Below are 17,046 nucleotides of genomic sequence, written 5' to 3'. Positions count from 1 at the left end.
CAAAAACGGGGAGGGAAAACATTTTGTTTTCAATCTACAAGGATATTAATAAAACTCAAATCCAGCATTCTGTGGCTACATTTCCCAGGAAGAAGAGTCTCTTCTGGCCAAAAGAACATAACAACAAACTTTTGTATCTAGAAATATGTATCTCGTGATGTCATTTAAAAACCCACTATTTATCATAACTAGGGCTGGAAACATGTTTCTCTGAAACTTGGACACCAAGAATAAAGGCGAGGACAAATTCTACCTAAAATACTCTGTAGTTCAGAGTAAATTAATTCAGGGTGGGTAATTTGATCCATAATATGTCACACCTTAAAATCAAAAGTTTCTCTAGATAAAATTCTAAAGAAAAAATAAACAGCAAGTCACCACTGATTACAGTGCCTAAGACAGGATGAAGTAAGAGAATTTAAAAATTTCTTTAAAAAAAAGGGAAGACTTCTCATGCAAATGTAATTCATAGATACCAGAGAGAAATGAAAAAAACAAACTGCCTATTCCTGATTACCAGTTAAAAGTAGAATCAGTTGGAAGGTTTACCGTCATTTAAATCTTACTGGACACTATGGTAAGACCATTCCAGTGTGGAAATCATCAGTGATGAATGACAGGAGTTAACACTTACAAAGCACTTACTATGCGCCAGGCACAGCCTTGTATATGATGAACTCATTTAATGCTCTCAACAACCCGGTATATTAATACAGTGACCCCCTTCCCAGTCTCATTCTGCAGCTGAGGCAGCCAAGGCCCCGAGAGATGAAGACCTTGTCCAAAATCATGCAGGTATTCATTGCTAGCACATATTAATTACGACAAGACTAACAAAAATGGAAAGATACGAATAAATATGGAGAATTGGAAGCGTAACTCCATGAGAACATGAAAAATTTTGAAAGAGAAATTTCAATTAGTAAAGTAATAACGCTGCACTTAGGTCACATCTCTTACTTCGAGGATACAAACCACATGCCCAAATGCACAACCTTCCCTAGAAATAAAGGCCAACGAAAAATAAAGTGCAAATTTCGTCCTTGACAGCAAAAGGGAGATATAGACGCGCACTGATATTGATCAGTCCTTATCAGCTGAGCAGCCATAATTTGGTAAACATGTTAATCTTTCCCAAGGGCCACTGGGGATGCATACATATGGAAACATCACACGAAATTATTTTGCCCAGTTTTTAACCCCTTCCTGACTTCTCCAGTTTAAATGATACATGCATATGAGAAAACCAACTAGTGACTTGATTGTCACAGAGCAGAATTTATCAGGAAAACAAGACTGCTTATCGTAAACTGTGCCTTTTTCTGGAAACGTTTAGAATTTTCAAAGAAGTCGCCTCGGCAATAATGTGGTCCAGCCTGTAATTTCCAGGGGAGCAAGCTCCAAGCCAAGGAGATGAAAGGCAGTATTACCCTTAAGAGGGTAGCAGGGCATAGCACAGTGACTAAGAGCGTAGGAACACTTACAAGCTGAGGGGCCTGGCGAGGTGTTTTACCTTTGTAAGACTCACTGTGCTCATTGCAAAAGGGGAAACGTGATGTGGGGTTGTTGTGGAAAGTAAGCGAGATAGCAAATATAGAGCACTTCGCACAATCGCTGACACCCAGTAAAGTGGTCACTGCTGCTGTAGCATTCTCTTGACCCGGTCATTCGTGACCAGTTAGTGTCAGAACTGGATGTAACGCACCTTTGGAACAAGCGTTATTATAAGCGGCTTCCTTATCCCTTGCATAGAACCTGGGCCTATCGAGGGAGGATCCCGTATCATTGGAGTTTTCCCCAAACACAGTAGTATCGGCCACCTCACCACCTCTCCTCTTCTTTTACCCTAGAATAATCCCTCAGCCTTTTCGCCAGGGTTTTCCATCAGAACAGAACCTCTAAGTAGACCATTTTAAACTCTCAGTCAGGAAGGCTCAAAATGCGCTTTCACAAAGGGGATAAACATAGATTCAGGAAGTCTGAACAGCAAAGATTCCATGGCTCACATTACCGGCTTCCTCATTATTCAAGTCCTGCTCTTCCTGGAAGGGGGAGGAGAGTCTGCCATTGATTAAACATTGCAGTAACATCAGCACTGAACAAAATCACATAATCAACCTAATCTGAGCTCAAGTGTGCTCCCCCCTTCTTGCGGAAAGCAGCCCTGTTTTTAAAAACACTTGGACAGCACATCAGGGGCTTATGAACAACTCCCAATCTTTCCTGCTCCCTTTTGCTCCTCGAGTCCTCCTTCAAATAAGACGAGCTGACAGGTACCCAGGGCTTCCTAAGTGGCTTGTGCCAAGGGCTTTGTTTACATGCTCTCATTGAATTCTCCCAGCCACCTTTAGATGGACAGAGGTATTCCTTCCATCCCCATTTTACAGATGAGCTAGCTGAGGCTAAGGACAGTCAAGTACCTTGTCCAGGGTTACATCACTAGCATTAGAGCTGCTAAAAATCAACCAGCAGTGTGGACGGGCCCTCAGGAGACCCGGCTTGGCCACTGCCCAGATAGGTCACATCCCCTCCGGGCCTCAGTTTCCCGTCTTTGAGGGGATGCAGCCACTCTTGAAGTTCCCTCCCTGCCTGACATTGCACAGCCGGCCGCTGCTGCGGGCAGGCTTCTTTGTTTCCACGCTCAGCTGCTCTGGCCGGGCTTCCCCGGGCTCTGCCCTGCTGTGTTTTTGCTGCTGGACCTACTACAGACGCGCTCCTGGCAGGGCAGCCCCGGAGCACAGCCGAAGCTTCCTCTTTTGCTCAGTTCCTGGCCGCTTCAGTATGAACAGAAAAGGTGGGCAGGGGCCAACTGGCAGAAGTCACAGAAATAGCAGCGCATGATTCTCCTACGAGCAGCAGAAAGGTCGGCACGCAGGACCCCGCCGTCTGCCGAGCTCTTTCATTGACTAAGGTTGCTTTTGGCACGTACAGGCACCAGGGGTTTCCGTGCTCATTTCCCTCCAGTCGGAGCCGACAGCTTTGGAGGTAATGCTCCGCAGTCCCATGCCAGCAACTGACCGTCCAGGGACAGGAGATGGAGACATTCAACTGCAAAAGCCACAGGGGAACCCACACTCGGATTCTCTCACCGCGTTCGGCAGCACGCAACCTCCTCCAGGACCTACCGAGGGCTCCGGCCACCTCTGAGCACAGGAGAGAAGGTGTGCGGGTCAAGGATGTGTAAGCAGCCGTGGGCCGGCCATCCCGACACAGGCGTGGAAGGCACCCCCCCCCCCCCCCCCCCCCCCCAGGCAGGCTTCCTTCCCCAGCATGCTGCTCTCATTAGCCGCGGGGGGAGGGAATGTGTGCGGCGCTGTCTGCAGGGAGTCCTGTGAGCCAGGGAGCTCTATCCTTCAGCCCAGTCCTCCTCCTCTCCCCGTGCTTCTCTCGCTCTCCCTGGGTCTAGGACAATCCTCAGGCCAGGCCAGTTCCAGTCATAACTGGATCTTTCCACTACTTAGTAGCACACGGGAGGATTTGTTGAAGTGGTTTTCTGTTTTGTTTTGTTTTGCTACTATTAAGCCAGATTGCTTCATAATCCTGTAAGTGTTTTTTAGCCAACTTTTATTTACATATCCGGGCCAGCAAGCACGTGATTCGCCCAAGGATGTCACGGAGGGAAGGCAGATGCTATATCTGAAAAAAAAATCTGATGCTGTTTCACTGAGGACACACCAACAGCTGAGCTGTCACAAGGACAACTGTCTCTGGGGCCAACCCTACACAACACTGTCAGCCTCTGGACACCCTCCCAGACAAGAAGAAGGAGCGGCTGAGGTAGGGACCCAGAGCAGGGAGTCCTGCTTCCCTGTCTCTCTTTCACTCTATCTGCTCCGGGGGCACCGCTTTGGGAGAGCCAGATGCCCGGGGCTTCTATACATGTGAATGGTGGCAGACGTCTGTCCATTCTCTGTACCACGACAATCCACTTAAAATGTGCTGCCGTCCTACAACTTAGACGCCGTCCAGAAAGCAAGGCTTGCTGGCATCCCCAGGAGGGAAAGCGGCTACACGTCCCGAAAGGCACCCTTTCCATCAATAGTTACTGAGTGGTTTTATGGGATAGACTAATGCTAGACCTATCAAGCAGCTCTTTGCGTCTTTCACCTTGGAGCTGGTCACGATCATTCTCCTTTCTTAAAACTATCTCTGAAGAGCCACCAGGAGGTTAAATGGATTTAGACTTATCAGATAATTTTTTTCAAAAGTAAAAGGAACCTACAGCCCGAGAGACCTAGACCCCTGGAATAAGGATCTCTTCACCAATAAGAAAGCCTTAAACATTAAAATAAATATTTGCCAGGAGATATCAATGAGGTTCTGACTATATATAGTCAGATTCTCAGGCAAAACATACTGTAACACAATGACCTAGTTCTAAGTCTTACCCCCTCCACGCTGCCTAGCTATCAAGTGTAAGCAAGTCACTTATCTCTGAGTATGTGTTTTATTATCTTTTTTTAGATTTTATTTATTGATTTGAGAGAGAGAGAGGGAGCACGTGCAAGCGGGGGGAGCTGGGTTGGGGGGAGACAAGCAGACTCTGTCCTGAGCGCAGAGCCCAATCCAGGGCTTGATCTCAGGACCCTGAGATCATGACCTGAGCTGAAATCAAGAGTCAGACACTTAACCGACTGAGCCACCCAGGCACGCCTGTATTTTATTATCTTAATATGAAAGGACTGTGTTAAGGAATTCTAATTTCCCATCCAGTTGTAAAGTAAAATATTATCCATTAACATTGTCAATGACAGTTTTTTAGTTTAATCCTTAAACACAAAGGACAACACATGCCGCATAGCACAAAAACATCTCACTGCCGCAACCTCGGAAAGAAATATTTTTAGGAAGTTTTTCTTGCTCTTCTTGGAAAAAATACCACGTCATCAGGCTCTATGAGTGAGGAGATGACAGTGAGACAAGACGGGGGATGAGGGTTTATTTATTCACTTTGAACTGAAATATTTTGAAAGTGTTAGGCTTTTCCTCATGGAAAATGCTTCTGCCGCTAACATTATCTCCAGTGATCGGGAGTTAGTGTCAAAGGTTTGTGAATGGATTTCAGAATGTGCCAGGGGCCCCTCCCATCACTAGCTGTCTACATTTTTTTCTAACCACTTGCATACTTTTGGTCAACCACTGTAAAATAAACAGCCCTTCCCAAATGTTTTTGTTTTCTTTGACAGCATAGCAATAATTCACTTGGAATGCTGCAGAATAGAATAGCACTTTAATGCTGTTGTAAGGCTAGCTTTCTGTCATTTCTACTCGTCGAGTTGCTTTTAAGCTAGAAGATGCCAGACTGAAAAGAACATGAAACTCTTTGGAAAGATGCATTATGCTCCGATCTTTTCCTATCCCTTCAAACAGATAACCATGTGTGTATCACCACACTTGTGTGTGTGTGTCCACTGGTGTACACGCATACTCTATGTGTACATTAAACACAATACTCACCTAAGGTGTTTGCTGTTTTTGTGCTTGTACTTTTGTTTTATACTTGAGATGTACAGCGTCTAAATTAAGGTACAGTTTAGTGCTCAGGCAAAAGATGGTGTAAATTAATATTTATTCCTGCCTAGAAAATTTTAGGAAACAGGTCCTACTACACTCTTGGCTAACGTAGTTAAAATACTCTTTCTTGAGCCCTTTTTTCCAGTCACGCACCTACTAAAGGAGTAATCTAGAAAAAATATATAAAAGTTGGTCGAAAGAGCTTTGTTTTCCTCCCTCTTGGGGGTGGGGCTCATGGTCTCAGATGCATGTGACAGGATACAGTCTCTATCTATGTGTCAAACGTGGGAGGACAGAAGTTGACTTGGGGGAACAGTACAGGCTCTGCGCCCCCACGGTTAACTTTCTAGAGGACAACATTTGAAGTAAGAAATTGGAGTTTGGCCAGTGCTCCATTTTCATCCCAACCATACTCCTCTCTGAGAAACCCGTCTCTAGAGTGCGCAACGTGGCTCTTCACCTGCGGTCCGCAGCAAGCATGAGTGCGTCCTGCCAACACAGAGTTTAAGTTCCAAGGTCGGGAGTCGATCCGCTGAGCCACCTGCATTCCTTGCAACTGGCTGGAGCCCAGAAAGCCTGGCTTAGCTTTGGGCTTCTCCAGCAGAGAGCAGTGAAACACTGTCAATAAACTTAATTCTGGAAACCAGAGTAGCTTCCAAGCTACGAAAATGGCCAAGGCAGACCTGGCAGACTCATCAGAGTTGCAAACAAACTGGGGAAACTGGGCTTGGAGATTTGACAAGCTGGCTATGTGCTGGAAGCTTGATGTCGAGATGGACGGTACTGCGTCTATTTTTAGACATTTAAATGTAAGTCACAACAGCACTGTGGAGCAAGACAGATGACACCAAAGAAAAAGCATATGCTTTCCAACACTAGCTTCTCATTTCAACCACACCGTTATTGTAATCGTATCCACGCGTGAGGCCACCTTCACTTGCATTCAGCATTATCACAATGTCAACTCTCGAATCCCAATCTCAGGCCACCTACCTTGGCAGTCCTGTGAGCATCCCTTGTTGGCAGCAGAGGAACTGGTTGGTAGATCAGATGCAAGAAGCAGTCTATGCAGACGCGTTCTATAGGAACCGTGGTTGCCCAGAGCCACTTTGAGCAACTTGCAAACAGCTCTCAACGGCTCCACGGTAAGAGGAGGTTCATAGTGGGGATGTGTGAATGGCACTTCCAGGTAAAGTGATGTACGACAGGACACGGGAACTTGTTAACAATATGACACAAAAATGCAAACACTCCCCTGACACCCAGCCCTTGGCTGGGGTGTGAATGGGTTCTCCTCCTCCCTGTCCACCAAAGCTGATGGCAGAGAATACTAGGGAACGGCGCATGTTTGCACTAAGCTGCTCTCAAAGAGAGCACATATATTCACAAAGGAAGTATGGGCATTTACAAACCCATGACGCGATAGGTATGATCTGATCTGCTACTCTTCTTGCATGAAAGGGAGTTTAATTCATTATTTTTTTTTTAAGCAAAGATATCAGAGAGATTATTCTGAAGAGCTCTAAACCGAACCCAAGGAAGACAAGCAGAGCGTTCACCTGCCTCGTGGAAGCAGGAGGTAACGCCCTCTGTAACCCTCACACAAACTTTTTACTAGAGGCTCCATGAGCTCCCATGAGGAAACTCTTTTTTTTCCCCCTCTTCAAGTGCGGGGCTGGGATGCCGGGCTCTCTGTGCAGGCTGCCAAAATGCTAAGCGAGGCAGGGGGCACTACACATCAAAGGGGAGAGGGCAGCGTGGCACCGTGCCCGAGAAGCGCGCTGTACAAAGGACGGACTTGGAAGAGACCAGCTCACATCAAAAGCCACCGCGTGCTTTACACTCCCCCAGTGACCAGGCTCATTTTACCTTCCCCTGGAACCTCCTTGCAGACACTCTATCTCCCACTTCTCGAAGGAAAACTCTTTCCTTCTTTACTCCTCCCAAAGCTGTTCTCCCCAGTCCCGTCTCAGCAAAAAGGAACACCTCACAAGCAGAAAACTACTTCCAAGGGGCAAACAAAGCGGCCCGCCCCACACACCTCACTGCGAGGCTTCCCGGCCCCACAAGAATGCGCTTGACTGGTTGCTTGGGAAAGTGGAGCCCCGCTGGTCCACGTCAACATTCCACCCCCTGGGCCTTTCCCAAGGTCTCAGTGAGAAAACCTTCCCCCCCCCCCTTCTTTCTTTCTTTCTTTCTTTTTTTTTTTTTGTTCTTATCAGTTCAAACAAGAACAATGAATTCCTCAAGCCCACAAGAATGTGACAAGGTGTCAACAAAGCCAACCAGGAAGGTGATGTATGGCCCATAGGCTGCAGCTACCATAAATCACTCCACAAACCAGAGTTGCAAAGAATGAGCCCTGCAACCTAGAGCCCAGAGTGCCAGCTCCTTGCACCCTCAAGGGTGTACCCCCCGCCCCGGCCACCCTCCTCCGGCACCCTTGCCAGCCCACCTGCCCAAGTGTTAAGTTCTTTTCTTTCTGTGGCAAATACTGCTTATATGTGGTGGATCACTATAAAATTTAATGTGCTTTAGGGAGCGGTGTTGACATGGCGTTGTCGAAGGCTGTCTGGAAACATCTACGTGAGACCCTAATTTCAAAGGTTTATAAATGGCAAAAGTATTCATTCTTTGATCAAAATTTGATCTAGAAGGTTTAGGCTTCCATGGTGAAATGATGTTATGGTTTTCAAAAATCAGATGCCAGCAATTGCTTTGCCAGTTTCATACATGATACAGAAGAGAAACAGAACCACCAAGCTAGAATTCCTTTCTGGGCTCCTAGTATGTGGCTTTGTTCAAAGAAACACTGGATGTATGGATGTATAGTCACGTTGTACTCAAGTTAGGAAGTGACTGGGGGTATTCAACATTGCCATAGGCAAAGTAATTTACGGATGAGTACAGGATTACCAAATAAGATATTCTCTGTCACTGTTTTAATGTATCTGATTTATATTCTACACCATGATTTGAGAGCGAGTATTCAGTGTAAGGTCCTGAAAACATTTAAATACAGATGATTGACTAATTTTGCAGAAACTTAGGATCCACCCTGTGAAAAACATAATACATTATAGCATAATACTTTCTTTGAAAAAGTGTCTTAAATACATATTTAACGGACAGACCAGAACAGCTAAGCAAATCGCTTGTAAACCGGTACTCATATGACAGACTGATCAGAGCAGCTAGTCTTATACACCAAGTTGAAGAGGAAAAGGACTTGCAAAGAAATGGTTTTGTTGAAAGCTAGAAGCAACAACAAGAGAATAACCTCACCAGTGCCCATGCTGATGGAGACCAGGGTCAGCATAGTTGAATGTAAGCTCATTTCTTCCCTCCAAACACTTTTTTTTTTAAATCAAAGATTCTAAAAATAGCTGGAGCAGCAGAGAGGATTTATTCTCTACTGACTGATCTTGCTCTCTAATGGTAGTAATTTTAATTCAAAGAAAGAGCAGATTATGAAAAAGAAAGTACCAGCCACCAAACTGGTAGTTCAAACTTATAGGAAGTCAACTTACAATGGAGGTAAGCCTTGGTCCTAAAGAACAACTAAACATATGAAAATCTGAATAAGGGATTTTTTGCAGCACAGTGTGATCTTTGAAATAATATGCTAAGCTCGTTATAAATGACAAGTTCTTCTAGGGCATGTAAAAAGGTCAACTTTGAATGATATCATTTACTCATTCAAGAGCACAGCTATTCAATTAAATGAAGTGCATCTGGAATTCCTGCCAAAAAGACAACCAAAGAAAGTATGTACTGACCCACTGTCAGTGTATCTTCTAAGATGAGAATGGACGAATAAAAGTTCAATTTGGCACTACTTTGGAAGAATTACCTGTTCCATTAACTCTTTTTAAACATAAACATTTCTTTTTATTTTTACGCATGTGTGATTCTGAAAAACAACAAAAGAAAACCCGTTATGGCCACAGTATTCAGCTATGTAGTAATTCTATAATAGTGTTACTAGGGGAATACAAACTTTCTGGTCAATAAAGAAGGAAGAAATGATAGAATAAGCGAATGCAGATCTGTGAGATTCCAATTTTCTTGCATTGGAATAACTTGTAGAAAGCACCATACTTATTCAAAATGTGATTTTCCTGAGATGGAACTCCGAATTGAAAAAGACAAAGAAGAGGACACTGGGGATGACCACTTAAAATCTTATAATATTTTAAAGCATGCTTGTGAAAATATTAACCTTCATGTATAGACAGAGAATCAGGTGAATTAGAACCATGAATATCTATTCTTTTGTTAAAAAGAAAAATAGCTTGCTGAACCTTTAGGAATTTCCATGGGTAAATCTGGGCAGCCTGCTGCAAGTTATGATTTGTCCCAAAGAACAAGGGTACACAGCTCACCTGTACTCCACTCCAACAAAACCTGGAATCACCCAATGTCTGCTTCTGGAAAAAATTCTAAAACAACTGCTGTAGGGAATGCATCTTAGATCATTTCCTTCCTATTGGAAACTAGGCTTTGTTGTATGAGAGTAATTTGTCCCCATTGAAAAGACAATGTTTAAAGTTCTCTGAGAGTCGCCTGGGTGGCTCAGTAGGTTAAGTGGCTGCCTTTGGCTCAGGTCAGGATCTCAAGGTCTTGGGACGGAGCCCCGCGTCAGGCTCCCTGCTCAGCGGGCAGTGTGCTTCTCCCTCTGCCCCTCTCCCTCTGCCCCTGCTCCAGCCCCTGCCCCTGCCCTATCCCTGCTCCTGCTCACGCTCTCTCTCTTGCTCACTCCCGTTCTCAAATTAATAAATAAAATCTCCTTTAAAAAATTCCCTGAGGATTTGCCCATGTCATTGAAGACTTTATCTACATTTTTACCCACTGTATCTCAGCAAAACTGACAAAGCTTTCAAATAAGTAGCAGACTTTACATAGCTTTAAATTGTGTTCATTTGTACATATTCTATACATATTTTATGTGCATTTATTATTTAAATTACATATTTATTAATTTTGATTTTAAGTTTCCAAAATAAAAATAAGCTTTTCTTCATAGGTAATAAAGGAGATCTATGAAGGTATCAAGGAGGGTAACCCTCTCGGGTCCCCTCCCTCTTCGAGAGCTTTGTCCTATCACTTTATTCTCGCTCAATAAACCTTGCTTTGCTGCCCTCCACATACACACACACAAAAGCATCAAGGATAAATTCTTACTTTTATTCACAACTAGTTTGTGTCAATAAACAGACCAAGACCCAACGCCAGTTTAATGCACACAGGGAAGGAAGAAAATTTAAAAATCCTACAAATTGGGTTCTGTCCCATTGTCACTTCATTCATACAGCAAATACCTATGTGTGTGCAGGGAGCTATAATAGGGTATAGAGAGATACAAAATGGAATCTCATTTGCCATTGCCATTAACTGACCTATCTCAAATTGCCCTGTCTTGTTACATACATCGCCTTCTTTATATGTGTGTGATTTTGAATTCCAGAAGGCAGGACATATACGTTAAACCCCATGGGTGTACTCTTCAGTCCTCTGTCTTTATTATTGGACCTATAATAATTTTTTGAGGATAAATATAATAAAATATAACTCAGACTAATGTGATAATAGTTATATATATATATATATACACATATATGCTTCATATTACACATATATATTCTTTATATGACTAATAAGACACTAACTCTCTACCAAGCTGTCTTAATATTATGGGAAATTAAACTTTATTTCTAATATAGGTGACTCACTAATAGTGACATTGGAAGTCTCTCCTCTTCCATTCTGTTCTATTAAAATAAATACTATTCGGCACTTTGTGATTGACTATATATAGCCACATATACTTTGCCTTGATTCAATTTAAATGAAATAGTGAGAGAAGGAAATAACTTCTTCTGCTGATGGTTGCCTTGTTGGATTTTCACAGCACCGTTCACTTCTCACATGCCTGGTAACAGAATCTAGAGGGATCATGATGTAGGTAGACACACAGCTTGAACACGTTCACTCCCTGGCTACGTTTTACAAGATAGACCCTGTGCTGTGCACTGAAAATACAAATAGGAAGGAGACGTAGTCTGGTGTGCATAGGACCCGCAAGCACACAAAGCACAGTGCACTGTGAATGTGCTCTGTTCAAGGTGCTTGCGCACTCCCACAACGGCAAAGAGGAGAGAGTAATTTTGGGAGGGGAGTACTGTATTTGAACTGGGGCTGGGGAGATGTGCTGAGATTTGTCCAGGTGGAGATAGAGATAAAGAATAGGACAATCAGAGGGGTGCCAGGGTGGCTCAGTCAGTTAAGTGACTGACTCTTGATTTCAGCTCAGGTCATGATCTCAGGGTCATGAGATCAATCCCCACATTGGGCTCCGTGCTAGGCGTGGAGTCTGCCTGAGATGCCCTCTCCCCCTCTCCCTCTGTCCCTCCCCCTGCTCATGCTCTCTAAATCAATCAATAAAATCTTAAAAAAAAAAAAAAGAATAGGACAATCAGAGCAGAGGTGGGAAATAACCAGTGTAGGTTTCAGAAAAAACGGTCTTTCTGTACTAATGAAGCGCGAACTACAACCGGCAGACAGAAGGAGGCAAAATGAGAAACTAGAGCTCATGCTATAATCACTGTACGCAATTTGGACTTTGTCCCTAGAGTGAATGGTAGCCACTGAAGACTTTTGGCAGGACAGTGATGAGCGTTCTGTCTTGAAGAGAGCACTCGCAGTAATGTAGGGGGTGGGCTGGAGGTGGAGGAGACGAGAGACAGCAGGGAAACTAGCAGGAGACCAGCGCAGAGAGTTCAAGTGAGCGATGATGAGGGCCCGTTCAGAGAAAACAGCAGTGGGAATGGAGGAAAAGAAAACTCAAAACATATGGAGCAGTAAATGACAGGTCTTGGTGAGTGTTGAAAATGGAGAAAGAAGGGAGTTCAGGATGACGGGGTGAATGAGAGGACTCTCAAGTATGCTTCGAGAAAAGTCAGGGAAAGGGAGTCACTGACTATCACAACTGAAACACAGACGTCACTGAGCATGCTCGGAATGGACACGTGGAATGAAAAATAAAGAGGGCCTCAGTTCCATCCCTGGAGACGAGCCGCATGTGAAGGGCAAGTAGAAAAGAGAAGAGCCTACCAGATACGAGGACCTTTCAGAGAGGAGCAACATGAGGACAGAGTTTCATTCTGGTAATCCAAGAGGGAGAGTATGAAATTGAGAAGCATGGCCAATGTGTCCAAAGTTCAGAACAGGCAGGGGGCTGAAGACTGAGAAGTGTCCCTTGGATTTAGCAGTTAGGAGGTTATCGGTGACCTTACTGAGAATACAGTCCATGGGATGAAGGGGGTGGAAGCCAGATCCCATTCTGCCCAGGTGAGAATGAAAGACGTGATGAGGTGAGTCCTTGTCACTTCGCATCCTGTTGCCTCCCCACCATTTCAGAATGGCTTCAGTCTACAAAAGACAGGTCCTTTTGATATGCCCAAAGACCTTTAAAGCCAAGAAGGCTATCTAATGCTGCAAAGCACAAACAAAGCTGCAGGCACAAAAGGCGATGATAGGTGAGGGTGATGTTAACACATCAAATAGGGAAGCTAAATATATTGTTCACAGTCAAGGTTATTCCACTATCCCTGAGCCTTTCTGAGGAAAACTACCTGGAAACAGAAACCAAACTGGAAGAAAATTTTAAGAGATCCTAAGACACTCATTTGGCATTGTTCCATGGAACTGACAGCCTGTGTGTGGGAGTGTGCCCAGAAAAGAAATGCAGCTCTCTAACCTAAAGGGAAAACCATACTTTTGGGACCCCTATAGGAAAGGGATATGGTCCTGGAGGAAACAGACTCCACCTCACTAGATTTCAGCTTTTAGGATCTAGATACAAAACATTCAAGATTCTCAAGAGAAGGGAAAAAATAACATCCGGAGGCAAAGCTAAAACTTTCTAGAACTTAAATTCATTTTCCATTTGCACACTAAAGGAAGAAACTCACATAAATGAATTGAGGGCCAGAAAGACACACTCAAGCCGTGGTCAGCAAACTTTTTGTGTAAAGACCCAGGTAGTAAATATTTTAGGCTTTGCGGGCCAGGAGGTCTGTGTGGCAACTACTCATCTCGGCCAATGCACTGTGGAAGCAGCCACGAACAATACGTGGACCAGGAAGTGTGGCTGTGTCCCAGAAAAAAATTATATTTCTGGATGCTGAAATGTACATCTCACATAACTTTCACATGCCACAAATATTACTATTCTTTTTAATCTTTTTTCCAACCACTTACAAATGTGTAAATCATTCTTAGATTGGAGGATCACACAAAAGCAGGTGGGGGCTGGATTTGGCCTGTGGTCCAGTTTGCTGACTCCTATGCTAGAAGAATCCCATCTAGTTCAACCTCCTCCGTGAGCCCAGATTTACTGAATTAGAATTTCTGGGTGTGTTGGGGCGCCTGGGTAGCGCAGTCGTTAAGCATCTGCCTTTGGCTCAGGGCATGATCCCGGTGTTCCGGGATCGAGTCCCACATCAGGCTCCTCCGCTGGGAGCCTGCTTCTTCCTCTCCCACTCACCCTGCTGTGTTCCCTCTCTCGCTGGCTGTCTCTCTGTCCCATAAATAAATAAAATCTTAAAAAAAAAAAAAGAATTTCTGGGTGTGGAATGCACTGATCTGGAGAGACCATGGAATTGATATATTTGGCAAGTTAGAGACAGCTGGCTCTTTGGAAGTGTCACAGCCCTTCTCGCTGTGACCCTGAGCTAGTCACTCACCCTGATGCTGAGAGAGGAAGTTACAGTTGACCTAGGGGCTATCCATCCAATTCTTCATTCATTCAACAAGCATTCACTGAGTGACAATGGCTTTTCCAGTACTATGGGGAATATTAAAGAAAGCAAAAATGGGGGCCATATCTTCCAGAAGTCTACATCTATTTGAGACAATAGACTCACACATTGGAATAACAGTACAACAATCTCAATGCAAGTCCTTCAAATTAAAGGGCAAGTTCTCAGGCTGCTAATATTTAGACCAGATTGCTAGAAGGAGGTGAATCTTTTCACTTTCAAGTTAATCAAAGCATGTGTTAATTACCAGCTCCTGGCATTAGGAAAGTATAAAAATCATCTCGTAAAATGCTAATCACCTGTATTGTAAATACCTATTTTAAAACTGATATTTTGTCAAATTATTGTAACAAATGATTCTAATTCATTGGTCATGACAGACAGATGCTTCTGACTAAGCCTACATTTTTTTTGAAACCAAATCACATCTGATCAGTCATTCTCTTACTCAGACACCTTTAGTAGCTTCTCATTTCCCAGGATGCCCAATCTCAGGCATGCCAGGCATGGCCCACGTGACCTGTTATCACTGACTATTTAGACTCACTGTCTATAGCTATCCCTGACCCATGCCATGGCCTTAATTTGCACTCTCCAACCCAAACGAGTTGCTCTCATTTGAATGCACCCTCTACCTTCTTGCCTCCATTAATTTGTTCATACTTTTCACACAGCTGGAAGGGTCTCTCCAGGAACTTTTCTTCTAGCTGTTCTATTAAAATCCTATTCATTCTCTAGGGCTCTGCTGAAGTTCCATTCACCTTTTTCATAAAGCCTTCCTTCCTTTACCTCATCAGAACGAAGACCTCATAGATCTTTATGATTTACATTTTGGCAAAAACATTTATAAAATACCTGCCTCATAAGGATCTTTTAAAGATTAAAAAATAAGGAAGATAAAGTTTATAACACACCTAGCATAACTCCTGACACATAACTGGAGATCAAAATAAATAGAAGTTTCACATGTATGCATATCTACCCTTAGATGATAAGTTCTTAAAGTTAAGAACCATATTTTGTTTACTTACACACAAACCTATTATGCTAAGTGTTCAATATTTCTTAAATATAATTGGAATATGGAGCACTACACTTTTACAAAGCATAACCAATGCTTTTAATCCTAAAGCTAAGTGTGAGAAGGAATGAAAAACTATGGTTTCTGTAATGTTTCTGATTGGGTTGACTATATGGTGCAGAAAAATCAGGGTTTTTGGAGTAGGTTCCAGGCTCAGTTTTATTACTGTGTATCTGTGCAAGTTACCTAAATTTTCTTAGACTTGGTCTCTTCATATATAAAATTATGTCAGTCAAATGCGCTCTGAACGTTTATTTTGAGGCCTCTAGAACAACGCTTGGTATTTGGTAGGTGTTTAATAAGCATTGATTACGGATATTAAGCAGGGTTGTGTTTAGATGCCTCATTTATATTACCTACTTTGTGAAAAAATGCTCAAAATTAGCATGTACCAGAACAAAATGTGAATTGTATTTCTTGACCATTCTTTCCTAATACGTAAATAGAACAGCAATTTCTAGCCCTTTTTGTGTGGAAGAGCAGGTGCAATGGAATGTAGTTTACTAGCAGTTTACTATGATCCCTGATGAGTTACCCTATTGATAGCACCGTCTTTGACTTCTCCTGGATGACCAAGGCAGATAACAAGAGGGCAGTGTGGACCATGATGTCAGATCGGACATGAGGATCCATCAACCTATCAGGTGGAACTTAGGAGCCATGATCGTTTTACCATCTACTGGAGAGGGTCCCTGAAATACTGTGTTTCATTTCCTAGTCATTGCTGCTATCTTTCTGAGTCACTCTTGGTCCGCCATATATATCCCTTCTGGGTTATTGCTTTGATTTATGTACGTACATGATGATGGCAGTGATGGAAGCCTGTTTCAAATGATGCATATCCAAACTAAATTGGCCTAGGGAACCCTGAACAAGAATGAATCAAAGTCTATCTGGTATTGAATTGAGTGAGTAGGATCCTTAGAAAACAGTTCTCAGACTCACTCTAGCTAACCATTCCATCAACTGAATGTTTTGTGAAGGTTTGTGAATCTTTGACCAAGAAGTGTAGCAACTTAGTGATGGCAATCTCTGAAAATATATGACACAGGAAATCAGTGATAACCTATCAGACTCACTTATACACGGTGTGTTGGTGGTTTCGGGCAGCATCAGTACTTTCAATATGACAGTGTCTATAATTGGGGTTTTGGCACAAACTCTTAATTTACTTTTCAATTTCAAAATGCCAGGATTCTATTATTCTATCAAGAGTAACCAATAAAAACCACTAATCACCTTGTTGATAACTTATTAAAATTGGTGCTAACATCTCCACAGGTTGTAGTGAGGATTTAGATAAAAGAGTTAGGGGAGAACAAGCAAGACTGAGACTAGCTGGGTTTTTCTGTCATATCACCATGCCACAAACCATCACTTAAGACGGACAAGAACCATGAGAGAAAATAGCAAAGAAACTCTTGCTTCAATTTTTCTCCATATTCAAGGTAAATGGTGCCTTGGGCCCAAATGAGGTGACTCATTGCCTCAGTTCTCTCTTTCCTGTTTCATGTTCAAATGCAGCCAAGACTGGAAAGTAATCCGACCCCTCCCTGGTCATAGTGGACTGCTTCCAGGATGACATTTACTTTTCATTCTCCATGTGCTCTGTAAGACCACCTACTGCTC

General features: G+C 43.3%; 1 protein-coding gene and 1 long non-coding RNA gene across 4 annotated transcripts in view; one reads left to right on the top strand and one right to left on the bottom strand.

Annotated features, from left to right (window-relative positions):
* The window catches only part of HMGA2 (high mobility group AT-hook 2), a 143,476-nt gene that overhangs the window by 83,183 nt on the left and 43,247 nt on the right, over positions 1-17,046 (bottom strand). The window lies entirely within an intron of this gene.
* Positions 2,534-17,046, top strand: part of LOC105239970 — a 40,217-nt gene continuing 25,704 nt past the window's right edge. The window contains exons 1-2 of one of the 3 annotated variants that reach the window (XR_004620776.1): positions 2,534-2,794; positions 2,932-3,777. This is a non-coding gene — a long non-coding RNA (uncharacterized LOC105239970). The other 2 variants (XR_858882.3, XR_004620777.1) reach the window with 2 other exon arrangements.

Source organism: Ailuropoda melanoleuca, chromosome 15, assembly GCF_002007445.2.
Source record: "Ailuropoda melanoleuca isolate Jingjing chromosome 15, ASM200744v2, whole genome shotgun sequence".
Taxonomy (NCBI): domain Eukaryota; kingdom Metazoa; phylum Chordata; class Mammalia; order Carnivora; family Ursidae; genus Ailuropoda; species Ailuropoda melanoleuca.
The sequence above is the reverse complement of the archived record's forward strand: the minus strand, read 5'-3'. Positions and strand labels throughout refer to the sequence as shown.